General features: G+C 45.8%; 1 pseudogene; it reads left to right on the top strand.

Moving 5' to 3' along the window:
• Positions 1-12,047: 12,047 nt before the first annotated feature.
• Positions 12,048-12,648, top strand: LOC110595817 (annotated as a pseudogene).
• The last annotated feature ends 1,058 nt before the right edge of the window (positions 12,649-13,706 follow it).

The following is a 13,706-nucleotide window of genomic DNA, read 5'->3' as shown; positions in this document are numbered from 1 at the left end:
TGTTATTCCCATTCACCAAGAAAAATGCCTTTTTGCTCAAAATAGTTCATATTTATTTTCTCAGCTTTATCATCTCCTTGTAAAGACAAAGGCTGGACTTGGTCGCTCCTACCAAGGCAAATGGAATTCTTTTTAACAATTTACAATGAAGTCTAACCCAGGGCTAACAGCACGGACACCCCTTTCAAATGAATCGGAGGAAATGAAACAAAGTTCAGAGAGAGAGGTGCGTCCAATGCCAGTGCCTCCCACGGGGACCCAGCCTCACGCTCAACTGGCATTCACTGAACTGCAGCAGCGTGCAAAGCACTTACTGGGTGGTGTAGGGAAGAGAAGGAAGTTTATAACAGACAGGCTCTGCCATCAAGGAACCTGTTCTCTGGTTGAAGACCCACTTTAAAGCTGATATGTCACCATAAGACTAAGGAGTCCATAACACTGAAGAAATCTCTGAGTGCAATGAATCCAGGAAGACTTCCTGAAAGAGGAAAGACCTGAGCTGGATCAATAGGGGTGGAGAGAGCTGGTAAGTACCGGTGAATCCATGAAACAAACAAAAAAGTAACAACCTTTCAACAGGGAACATTTTAAGAAAACTAAAAAGTTCACTCTTTGTTCTTTTTCTTTGCTTCTGATTTTAAAAGAAATACATGACATGGGTATACATTTGTAAAATAGGAACAAATAAAAATGAATGTAAACAGCACTGATAATCACCTAATTCTGAGATAGCTACTGCAATTTCAGTGTATTTGTTCTAGTTTTGTTTCCATGTTTATGCATATTTTAAAAATATATCATAAAATCGGGGTCCTCCAGGACAGTGTTAAAATCTATTTTCTATGCTGGGTGCAGTGGCTCATGCCTGTAATCTCAGCACTTTGGGAGGTGGAGGTGAGAGGATTGCCTGAGCCCAGGAGTTCAAGATCAGCCTGGGCAACGTGGTGAGACCTCATCTCTACAATAAATCAAAAAATTAGCCAGGTGTGGTGCTATGCACCTGTGGTCCCAGCTACTTGGGAGGCTAAGGCAGATGGATCAGCTGAGCCCAGCAGGTTGAGACTGACCATGAGCATGCCACTGCAGTCCAATCTTGGTGACAGAATAAGACTCTGACTTAAAAAAAAAATTCTGGCCAGGCTCAGTGGCTCAGCCTGCAATCCCAGCACTTTGGGAGGCCGAAGTGAATGGATTGCCTGAACCTGTGGGTTCGAGACCTCCTCTCTACAACAAATCAAAATTAGCTGGGAATAGTAGCGCACGCCTGTACTTCCAGCTTCTTGGAAGGCTGAGGCGGGAAGGATTGCTGGAGCCCAGCGGGTCGAGGTTGCAGTGGCCAGGAGTGGCCACTGCACTCCAGTCTGGGTGACAGAGTGAGACTCCAACTCGAAAAAAATCTGTTTTCTTCTTCTTCTTCTTCTTCTTCTTGTCTATTTTTTTAATTTTAAAGACGTGGGGTGCAATTCAGGGTTAGGTGTACAAATGTTCATTATGCAGGTACCCTTGTTGATGAGGTATGCCCCCCACCCGGCAGTTTCTTATAGTATCATGATAATTGTTCAAGGTTCGCTTATGAGTGATCTTTTCTTCCTCTATTGTGAGCATTTACTTTCTTCTAAATATTTTTTAAAGCTTCACTTTAATGGCTACTTATTGTCTCATCTTTTGACTAGACCCTGATTTATTGGATCATTCCCTGTTGCTTCCAATTTTTCATTATTCCAAGTGATGCAGCGATTGGCCTTTGGTAATTAAAGCTGGGAATCGCACAGGCAGAGTCTGGTTTTGTCTCACTGGTGATAAGGAAATTGGATGGCGCCATGTGGCTGGCTGCATGACTGGTCTGCAGCAGCGGGCACGTCTGCAGGGCCAGGACCTGTCTTGTCTAGGGAAGATTCAGGATTGAAGAGACCAAGAGGAAGTGCTGATGAAAATGGATTTGGGGACTGAGGCAGGGTTCAAGTTTCCAGACATATCTCACTGAAAGTGGAATTAAACAGCATCCGAATTCTCCCTGGGGAGACAGTTTGGGCAAGACCTCTCTGAATCCTCAGACACACCAGAAGGTGTCAGGGGCCTGACCTTTCAGGGCTCGGAGCTTCCTAGAAGCTCGCCACTTTCCAACCAATCTTGGTTAATCTGAATGCCACCTTAATTGAGGATGGGGATTTGAAAAGAGAGAAACATGTCCAGCTGGTCTAATGTCAGAGCTTCAGTTCTTTCCTAACCATAGGCCTCCCTGGGCTTTGGTCACACTGTATGAATAAACAATAGATAAAAATAAACAGAATTTCTATTCTCTGTGTCTTGGGACCGCTAACTGCAGGAACCATTTACCCCAACCACTTTCGGGAGCTAGAAAGCCTTGCTTCAAACCCATTTCCCGCTCTGACAAGCTGTACACTTAGGGAACGCACTCAAGCCTCAGTCTACTCATCTGCAAAAGGGGAATATGGGACTCTACTTCATCTGGTGGTGGTGAAGACCAAATAAGTTAACATGAGTGAAGTTCTTAGTCTGTTCCAAGCACACACAAGCACTCGGTAACTGTTTGCTTTCATCACATCAACATCATCATCATCATCAGTATTACTACGATAATTATTTTTAAACTCTCCTTCCCACCTTAGGAGAAAAAAGACAGGGTAGAATAAAATGGAATGTCAGAGCAAGAATGGCCCTTAAAGTCTTTCATCTTTAGTTTATGCATGGAGTGTGAGGCACTGACAGCTGTTAAAAAATCGAAATCCAGCTGGGCTCGGTGGCTCAGCCTGTAATCCCGCGCCTTCGGGAGGCTGAGGTGAGTGGATTGCCTGAGCCCGCGGGTTCGAGGCCCGCCTGGGCAGCGAGACCTCATCTCTACAATAAAGCAAAAAATCAGCCGGGAGTGGTAGCGCGTGCCTGTAATTCCGGCTATTCGGAAGGCTGAGGCGGAAGGATCGCCGGAGCCCAGCAGGTCGAGGCTGCGGTGGCTGGGAGCGGCCACTCACTGCACTCCAGTCTGGGCGACAGAGTGAGACTCCAACTCAAAAAAAGAAAAAAATCGAAATCCATATCCAGACAGATACACCATCACCCCTTGAGCACCCAAGGACGAAGCTTTGTGGGGAAACACAAGCGAAAGGGCATCAATATGACCACCCACAGCCTTGCCATGTCTTCAGTTCGTCTGTGCCAGGCGTTATGCATTCTTTCATTTATTCTCTACAAAAAGCCTATGAGGCTAGTACAGTCATCCTTGTTTTACAGATGACACCAAACCTATCCAACATGTTGACTTGCAGACATTAAAGAACTAAGGGGCTGGGCATGGTGGCTCAAGTTTGTAATCCCAGCACTTTGGGAGGCTGAGGTGAGAGGACTGCCTGGGCCCATGGGTTTGAAACCAACCTGGGCAACTTGGCGAGACCTTGTCTCTTCAATAAATCAAAAAATTAGCCGGGCATGGTAGCACGTGCCTGTAGTTCTGGTTACTTGGAAGGATGAGGTGGAAGGATCTCCTGAACCCAGTGGGTTGACTCTGGGGTGGCCATGAGCATGCCACAGTACTCTAGCCTGGGCAACACAGTGAGACTCCAACTCAAAAAAAAAAAAAGAAAGAAAGAACTAAGGTTGCTGGCTGCAAATGCCTTGTATTGTGGTTAGGTAAAAATAGAAATAAAAATATATTCAACAGGAACATGAAACATACAATCAGGATCATATACATTAAATATTGCATATGAGCCGGGTGCAGTGGCTCACGTCTGTAATCCCAGCACTTTGGAAGGCTAAGGCAAGAGGATTGCTTGAGTTCAGGGGTTTGAGACCAGCCTGGGCAATATGGTGAGGCTTCCTCTCTACAATAAATCAAAAAACTAGCTGGGCATGGTGGCACAAGCCTGTGGTTCCAACTACTTGGAAGGCTGAGGCAGAAGGATAGCCTGAACTCAGCAGGTCAAGGCTGCGGTGGCCCTGAATATGCCACTGCACTCCAGCCTGGGTGATAGAGTGAGACCCTGGCTCAAAAATAAACAAACAAGCCAGGCTCGGTGGTTCAACCTGTAATCCCGTGCTTTGGGAGGCTGAGATGAGTGGATTGCCTAAGCCTGAGGGTTCAAGACCCGCCGGGGCAACTTGGCGAGACCTCATCTCTACAATAAATCAAAAAAATTAACCGGGTGTGGTAGCGCACGCCTGTAGTTCCAGCTGCTCGGAAGGCTGAGGCGGAAGGCTCGCCGGAGTCCAGCAGGTCGAGGCTGCGGTGGCCGGGAGTGGCCACTGCACTCCAGTCTGGGTGACCAAGTGAGACCGTAACTCAAAACAAACAAACACAGAAACAAACAAATAAATAAATATTGCACATACACAGAGCAGGGTTGCTAAGGAAACTACAGATGGGGTGGGGAAATGGGGAAGTGTCAGAGGAGGCTAATTTTGAATATTTATGTATTCATCATTTATTTATTTGAATTTGGGTATCATTTTGTAGTCCAGGCTGAAGTGCAGTAGCTTGACCATGGCTTATCCCAACCTCTATCTCCTGGGCTCAGGCAATCCTGCCACCTCAGCCTCCTAAGTAGCTGGGACTACAAGCACATGCCACCATACCTGGCTAATTTAAAAAATTTTTTGTAGAGACAAGGCCTCACTATGTTGTCCAGGCTGGTCTCAAACTCCTGGGCTCAAGTGATCCTCCTCCCTCAGCCTCTCAGAGTGCTAGGATTACAGGTGTGAGCCACTGAGCCAGGCCCTAATTTTGAACATTATTTAAAAGAGAGGGATTCCATTGTATTGTGAGAAAAAGAGGGCTTTCTGTGTAGGAAAACCTGGAAAGAAGACACTGACATTTCCTGAGTGCCTAGTTTTTAATCTGCCTAATGTGAACACTTTACATAAAAAAGAAACAAACCATGAGGTTAGTATTGTCACTCTTCAGATGAGAAAACCAGGGTTCAGAGAGGTTAGTCAATTTGCCCAAGAACACACAGGAAGTAAGGAATGGAGTAAGGGAGGCCTTCCACCTTCAGAGCAAGGGTGTGCACAGATTTGAAATGAGAGTAAATATGTTGGCAGGAATATGCAGAAACTATGTTCAAGTAGAAAAAGACAATTTCCAGGATCAATTACTTTTTATTTTATTTTTATTTATTTACTTATTTCTGAGTTGGAGTCTCACTCTGTCACCCAGGTTGGAATGCTGTGGCATGCTCACGGCCATCCCAGCATTGACCTGCTGGGCTCTGGTGATCCTTCCACCTCAGTCTTCCAAGTAGATGGAACTACAGGTGCGCACTACCATGCCTGGCTAATATTTTTATTGTAGAGACGAGGTCTCGCCAAGTTGCCCAGGCTGCTCTCGAACCCACGGACTCAGGCAATCCACTTGCCTCTGCCTCCCAAAGTGCTGGGGTTACAGACTGAGCCATTGAGTCCGGTCTCAATTACTTTTTAAAAGTCATATATAACTGGCGAAATCTGAACCAGCTCTCTGAATCATACCAATGTCAAGTTTCCGATATTGATGCTGAACCATAGTTGTGCAGGCTGTTAACACTGGGGGAGGTTGGGTGAAGGGTACAAGGGACTTCTGTGCATTTCTTTGCAACTACCTATGACTCTATATTTCAAAATAAGAAGTTATTTTACAATTTATTATTATTTTTAGAGATAGGGTCTTGCTATGTTGCCCAGGCTGGTCTTTGAACTCCTGGCCTCAAGTGATCCTCCCGCCTCAGCCTTTCAAAGTGCTGGGATGACAGGTGTAAGCCACCATGCCTGGCCTAAAAAGTTTTTTTCAGAGTTGGCATATAGCAAAGGCAAAGATGCTCCCTTTTGAGTGGAGGTGGTACCTGGCAGAGGACCCTGACTCAGGAGCCTGATCTGCTCATGGAGGCATGAGGGCGTGCCAGCATCATGCCAGAGTCTTCCATATCAATCAGCCCATGCCAGATTGGTCACAACTGGAGGGAGGATAAGATTTGTCAACTCATATACTGAGTATCCATTATGGGCCCTCCCACTATCAAGGGATACTTAGGGATATGAAACATTAACAGCAGGTCTGGTTTGGGGAAGTTCTTACTGTCTAGTTGGAGAATAGCGGCACAATCAATAAAACACAAGTGGTTCAGGTGTACTGAAGCTTCTCATGGAAAGTTTGCTTACATGGAGGCTCAAAGGAAGGTGCGTGCTCCTTAGGCTGGGTTGACCGAGGAAGACTTCACAGAGAAGGTAAAATTTAGACAGAGCCTTGAAGGATGTGGGCCTAGGAGGAGAAGGGGAGAGGAAGGGGAGTCCAGCAAGAGATACTGTTGAGCAAAGGGGCACACGTGGACATGGTTTCAGAACCCAAGCTCGCTGGGGCGCTCCCTGCACAGCCACTGGGCACACCCAGCTCTCAGTGTAGAGTGGCATTCCATAAAGTTGCTTAAATAATACTCACAGAAGACAGTTTTAAAAGAAAGATCAGGTGTGGTGGCTCATGCCTATAATCCCAGCACTTTGGAAGGCAGAGGCAAGAGGATTGTCTGAGTACAGGGGTTTGAGACCAGCCTGGGCAACTTGGTGAGACCTCATCTCTACTACAAAAATAAATCAAAAAAGTAGCTGGGCGTAATGGCACTCTCCTGTGGTTTCAGCTACTTGGAAGGTTGAGGCAGAAGGATCATCTGAGCCTAGCAGGTTGAGGCTGCGGTGGCCATGAGTGTGCCACTGCACTCAGCCTGGGTGACAGAGTGAGACTCTGACTCAAAAAAAAAAAAAAAGATTCTCAATATTGTCACTCCAAAAAGGAATCATACCATCATAGTATAGAAAGAACAAAAAGAACATGCCTAGACAAAGAATAGGCATATACACCGATGGAACAGGATAGAGATTTCGGAAGCAAAACCTCAATTTCTCAACCAACTCGTCTTCGACAAAGCCTCCACTGGCAACCACTGGGGAGAGGAGAACTTATTCAGTAAATAGTGCTGGGGAAACTGGTTGATTACACGCAAAAGATTAAAACAAGATCCCTACCTATCACCACACTTAAGAATCAACTCTAAATGGATCAGAGACCTAAATGTAAAACCTCAAACTATAAGAACATTTGAAAATGCAATGTAGGAGTCACCCGGATGGAAATTGAAACTGGCAACCAATTTCTGATCAAAACTCCAAATGCCCATGCCATAAGAGATAAGATAGACAAGTGAGGCCTCATCAAATTGAAAAGCTTCTGCAAAGCAAAAGAAACCATCATGAGAGCAAGGAGACAGTACACAGAATGGGAAAAAATATTTGCCAGTGTATGTCTGACAAAGGCCTAACATCTAGGATCTACAGGGAACTCAAATGTGCTGAATAGAAAAAAACAAACAGCCCTATTAAAAAATGGGCAAAGGGGGGGTGGGGGTGGGATTGGCAGTTGCGGGAAACTGCTAGGGGAGGGAGGGGCATACCTCATCAACAAGAGTACCTGCATAATCAACATTGGTATGCCTAACCCTGAATTGTACCCCACATCTTTATAATTAAAATAAAATAAAAATAAAAAGTGGGCAAAAGATATGATTAAATATTTCTCAAAAGAAGACATACGAGCAGCCAATAGATACATGAAAAAATGCTCAGCCTCACCTAATCATCAAAGAAAATGCAAACTGAAACCACATTGAAACACCACCTAACTCCAGTCAGGATGGCCATCATCAATAACTCAAAAAACAGATGTTGGAGAGGATGCAGGGAAAAGGGAACACCAAAAGGGTAGAACAACTAGTACAACTTCTGTGGCAAACAGTGTGGAGGTTCCTAAAAGATCTAAAAATTGACCTTTCATATGACCCAGCAATCCCCTGTCTGGGAATATACCTAGAGGAACTCAAATCACTCTGTGAAAAAGATACATGCACATGTATGTTTATTGCAGCATTATTCACAATACCGAAAACATGGAACCAACTGTGCTGCCCATCAAAAGTGGACTGAATTTTAAAAACGTGGTACAGGTTGGGCGCAGTGGCTCAGCCTGTAATCCCAGCACTTTGGGAGGCCAAGGTGAGAGGACTGCCTGAGCTCAGGGGTTCCAGACCAGCCTGGGCAACTTGCTGAGACCTTGTCTCTGCAATAAATCACACACACACACAAAACTAGCTGGGTATGGTGGTGTGCATCTGTAGTTCCAGCAACTTGGAAGGCTGAGGTGGAAGGCTCGCCTAAGCCCAGCAGGTCAAGGCTGTGGTGGCGGTGAGTGTGCCACTGCACTCCAGCTTGGACAACAAAGAGTGAGACTCCAACTCAAAAAAAAAAATGTGGTACAAAAAAAAAATGTAGCACATATACATGATGGAATATTATGCAGTCATAAAGAAGGACAAAATTATGAACTTTGCAGCAACTTGAATGGATTTAGAGTCTATAATTCTTAGTGATCAATCACAGAAATAAAGAACTGAGTACCACATGTTCTCACTCATAAGCAGACCCTGAACAATTATCATAATACTATATGAATTATGGATTGGCAGTAGTGGGAAACTGCCGGGGGGAGGGGTGCACACTACATCAATAAGGGTACCTAATCTCAAACCAGGTGAAGTGGGGACCAAAGTGATGCTCAAACTTTACCTGTACAATGACCATTTGTATACCTAACCCTGAATTGTACCCATCTTTAAAATAATTATAATAAAAAAGAATATGCCTGGACTTCAGCAAAACTAGGCCTGCACACCAGGTGACCTTGGGCGGGTCATCCACGGTCTCCGTTGGTCTTCTAGTCAGTGGGAGATGAGCAGAGGACCTGGCTGAGCTGGCACACAGCAGGATCCGCACAGGTGAGCACTCTGGTCTCCTTCATAAGTAACTTCCCTGTTGCTGAACTATTGTCAGAATCACCATTTTGAATGTGTGCTTAAAATTCCAGTGAGAAGAGCCATGATAATTTACTGAATGTTTTCCATATTGCTTGACATTTGTCTTGTTTACACTTTCATGCTATTTTAAAAAGCATTGGGAAGAGTGTGTATACATTACAGCGTTTTTCATTTTCTGGATTATTTCCTTAGGATGGACTTCCAGAAACAGCGTCAAAAGGTGTGAGTACTTTTAAGATTCAAGAATTTGAATGGCCTCTTCAGGGACAGAAAATTCCAGAGTGTAGTTGGAGAGGTTACAAGCAACAGCCTCCAGGACCGAGGCCAGAGGTCCTGGAGGCTACAAGAAGCTCCAACTGCCTAGGTGAGCAACTCAGCCGGCACTCGAGGTGAGGGGTTATTTCAGGACTTTCTGAAAAGGAGGTACAAGAGGGTGAGAATGGTGCATGAGGAAGGGGAATCAAGGATTGGTGGTAGTTGAATTTGAGTTTAGAGTGCACAGAAGAAGGGAACTGTCCAGAGAAGCAGCAGAAACCAAGGCAGAAGAAAATAAGGGTCAGAGCCAAGGTGGTGGCAAAAGAGAACAGAAAGGAAGAGCCAGATGGGCCAGACGCTGACTAAGAGCCACCCACGGCCACGACAGCACCCACAGGGGGAAGCCAAAAGCTCGGAGCTGGTGACGAAAATGGGACCCCACCCCCACTGGTGCTTCAGTGGCCACATTGGTCTTAGAAACCGGATTAGAAACCCATCCTCCCACGGAGAAATGCCAGTCTCAATAATACCACCAGGGTGACGGGTGAGGGGTGAGGTTTTGAGACCAGCCACGAGGAGCAAATCCAATTGGGGCCAGAGTCTGAAAACTGCCAGTCAAATCAATGGCCTGAAAAGCTGATTAGAAACCTGGAGGGGAAACAATGGCGAGGAGGTGTCCAGAACTAGCACTCCATTTTTATACATGTCTGCTCATCACAGGCACAGGATACACACACTTCACCAGGATGTTTGTAAACAAAGGCACTCAGTGAAACATAGCCAGCTGGCTGAAATGTATTGATTAAATAAGTGCAAATCGCAGTGGCATGATGTTGAAAACTAGGTGACAACCTGGAAGCACGCCTAGGAGAGCATGTTTAATGAGAAAGGTGTATACTAAACTGTACCCACAGTAGGGCCAGAATGACGAAATCTATGATTCTGTCAGGATGCGGAATGTACAGAAAAGAAGGTAGCTTGACCCAGGGAGGCTCAGAGCACAGTGAACTGTCTCCACTGTTTTTGCATCTATCACTGCTGCACGGATATCTGCAGGTGCCCCTGTCTGGGTGTGTGCCTGCACACAGCTTGTCTGTGAGCTTGATGAGCAGGCCTTGCCCCCTGAGCCTCTGCTCCCCTCATCCCTTCCCACTTTCAGCCCTTCCTCCCTCTCTTGCATTTTTGTTGACAAGGACCCATTCCTACCAAGTGTCTCCCACTCCTGGCTCCCACTAGGGGCATTTCTAATGGAAAGGATGCTACTCCACGTTTGCTATTTTCCTCCTTCATTGTTTATTAACCATCACTAACTCCTCCAGGGTTGAATTTTAAAATCATCATAAGCCCTTGATAATCACAGGGGGAAAATTTGCTTCATATGGAGTCTTTAGTAATCTTTGTTTCAGCGTGATTTGAAATCAGGAGGTGGGTTTTAAAAAAAAGCATTAGATAAGATACACTGCAGCAGCCAGGCACAGCAGCCAGGCACAGTAGCTCACGCCTGTAATCCCAGCACTTTAGGAGGCAGAGGCAAGAGGACTGCCTGAACCCAGGGGTTGGAGACTAGCTTGGGCAATTTGGCAAGACCTTATCTCTACAATAATCAAAAGATTAGCTGGGGGTGGTGGTGTGCATGCCTGTGGTTCCAGTTACTGGAAGGTCAAGGCTGTAGAGGATGTGAGTGTGCCACTGCACTCCAGCTTGAGTGACAGCATGACACTCCAACTCAAAAAAAAAAAAAAGATAAGATAGGCTGTGGCCATTAAAAGCTGGCTCATCTGGCTGTGATTGACAATGGCTTTCGTGCTGTGCCCAAGCCTTGGCCTCCTTTGCCTCCTTTCAAAAGTGACTCTGGTAAAGATTCTATAGGAGTCTTCGGTCTAGTCTTGGCTCAACACCTAATATTCGGATGCTAGCAAATACATGGGCCTTTAAACCTAGTTATCTCATGTTTGCACCCCAAGATGAGTGTAATGAGTGTGGCTTGGGAAATTTAACTTGAAAAATGAGGCACTGAGCCTTCCAGATTTTCTTCAAGTCTGCCTTTGACTCAGCTTGCAGACAAATGCTGTCTGTGCCTGTCATCTTCAGATTGTTATTAATGTCTCAGTATTTTCAGGGCTCATCACAGCCTGTTTGATAAAAATCTAAGTTTCCGCTTCTCAGCATGGGGAGTGAACACAGAGATCAGAGTAGGACATGGCTGTCAGCTTCATAAAATAATAATAATAATAACAGCTCCCCAGCAGTGTCTCAGACATCGAGGTTTGTGCCCACACCAGCACTGACCTTGCATGCGCGGTCCCGGAGAGCTAGGGGTGGGAGGACCAGGGGCGGGATATAGACACTTTCCCTCTCCTCAGCTCAGAAAACCCATCTGGGGATCTGCACCTGCTCGTATACACAGAGACGCAGGTGAGAGATAGACCTGGCGCCTTTGTTGGAAACAACCTACATGTTCATCAACAGAGGACTGGCTGAATAAACCAGCGAACATCTGTGCAAGGGACATGAGGCAGAACTAGAAATGAATGGAGCAGAGCCGGGAGCACTACCTTGGGCAGCTCTCCACACATGCTGTTAATTTAAAAGGGGGCTGTAGAATACATGTGGCATGATACCATTTGTGTGCAGCAAACCCACTTGGCGGGTACGTAAATGTGTGTAAAATATGCTGTCGTGAACAAGGAAGGATCTGGAAGGACACAAAACACAGTGTTCACATTGGTTGCTGACTGGAGCTTGGGTCCTGGCAATGAGGGCAGAGGTGAGGAAAGACCCCGGCAGCACCATCCAAAATGGTAGCCACTAGTCGCTTGTGGATATTCCAATTAAATTTAAAATATTCAGTTCCTCCACACTCGCCACACTGGCCACACAGCATATGTTCAATAACCACATGTGGCCTTCCTTTTGGCCAGAACTACCGTCTTTCAGTAATTCACCAAAATGATGAACACAAAGAGAAAGAGGAGGGGCACCCGGTACACATTCTCCAGGCCGTTTAGAAAACATGGAGTTGTTCCTTTGGCCACGTACATGCGAATCTACAAGAAAGGTGATATTGCAGACATCAAGGGAATGGGTACTGTTCAGAAAGGAATGTCTCACGAATAATACCATAGCAAGACAGGAAAAGTCCACAGTGTCACCCAGCATGCTGGTGGCACTGTTGTTAACAAACAAGTCAAGGGCGAGATTCTTGCCAAGAGAATTAATGTGCGTGTCGAACATATTAAGCACTTGAAGAGTCGAGATAGTTTCCTGAAACACGTGAAGGAAAATGACCAGAAAAAGAAGGAAGCCAAGGAGAAAGGCACGTGGGTTCAGCTGAAGCACCAGCCTGCTCCACCCAGAGAAGCACACTTTGTGAGAACCAATGGAAAGGAGTCCAAGCTGCTGGAACCTATTCCCTATGAATTCATGGCTCAGGTGTCAAAATTAAATGCTCTCTGCACCATAAAAAAAAAATAATAACCACATGTGGCCAATGGCCACCACATCAGCCAGCACATGTACAGATCACTGACATCACTGCAGAAGATTCCCTCGGACAACTCTTAGAGCATTAGTTTTTAGTTGAATTTCCTCCCCCTCCCCCAACAAAATGTTTTATGTGTTACTCATCTCATTTAACATAAATATAATTTTTAATGTCTCTCCCATTTTTTTCCTTCAGAATAAAAATAGCAAAATCTGATAGGAAAAATTTTCTGTCCAAAGATTTGGAATCTAGATGAAAACATACACAGGGCCTGTCCTCTGTACTTGCTCAGCTCTGCTCTTCCTGCAATTGCATGCCGGGCATGCAAATGCGTTGAGTCCATTTGACAGAGTGGAAGATAAGAAGCAGGATGCACAGGTCTCTGTCCCCTGACAGACACAGTGTGCACAAGGGCAGTCATAACAGAAGGAAGCACAAGTGTCACTGGGGTTAGAGAACCAGCGTGCTGAGACTTGAGAGAGTAGAGACGTTGTTTTACTCCAGATGCTTCCTCAAGGAGATGGGGTATCAGTAATGAGTAGGCAAAGAAGAAACAAGAAGGCATTCCAGGCGGTGGGAATAGCATCAGCTAAAGCATGGAGGAGCCAAGTACAGGGGAATATTCTGAGAACTCGGATGGCCAGCCTGTCTGGAGCAGTATTAGTGAAGCTGGAAGTGTTAGGGAGGGGCCAGATGGTGAAACGCCCCCAAATGCCAGGCCAAGAGGAGAGAACAATCATTACTACTAAATAAAAGTCACTATCACCTTTGACAGTGCTCTTAGAGAATGTGTAAGGAATCTCCTTCCAGAGGACAAATAGATAAAGCATGCCCTGACCCTTCAGGAGATTACTAAGAAGGTGCCTATCCTGGAAGAGGAGCAAGACAAGGCCTTGAACTAGAAGTGTCCAGTTGGAGGTGTGACATACTTGGGGAAGTCACACTGGGCAGTGTGTGACATGGGGAGGCTGGGGGCATAGCTGGTCTCCGGCCTGCTATGAAGTGCTAAGTGAGAAAAAAAGGAAATCAGAAAGAAAGCAGAGGTTTCTGGCTGGTGTCTACCTGTCCCAGAGCTAAAGTGCTGACACCCGAGACCAGGATAGAGGACTGGAGATAAGGTG

Source organism: Carlito syrichta, unplaced genomic scaffold (assembly GCF_000164805.1).
Source record: "Carlito syrichta isolate Samal-C Ts95f unplaced genomic scaffold, Tarsius_syrichta-2.0.1 Scaffold304574, whole genome shotgun sequence".
Taxonomy (NCBI): Eukaryota; Metazoa; Chordata; class Mammalia; order Primates; family Tarsiidae; genus Carlito; species Carlito syrichta.
Note: the sequence above shows the minus strand (reverse complement) of the source record. Positions and strands in the feature narration are given on the sequence as shown.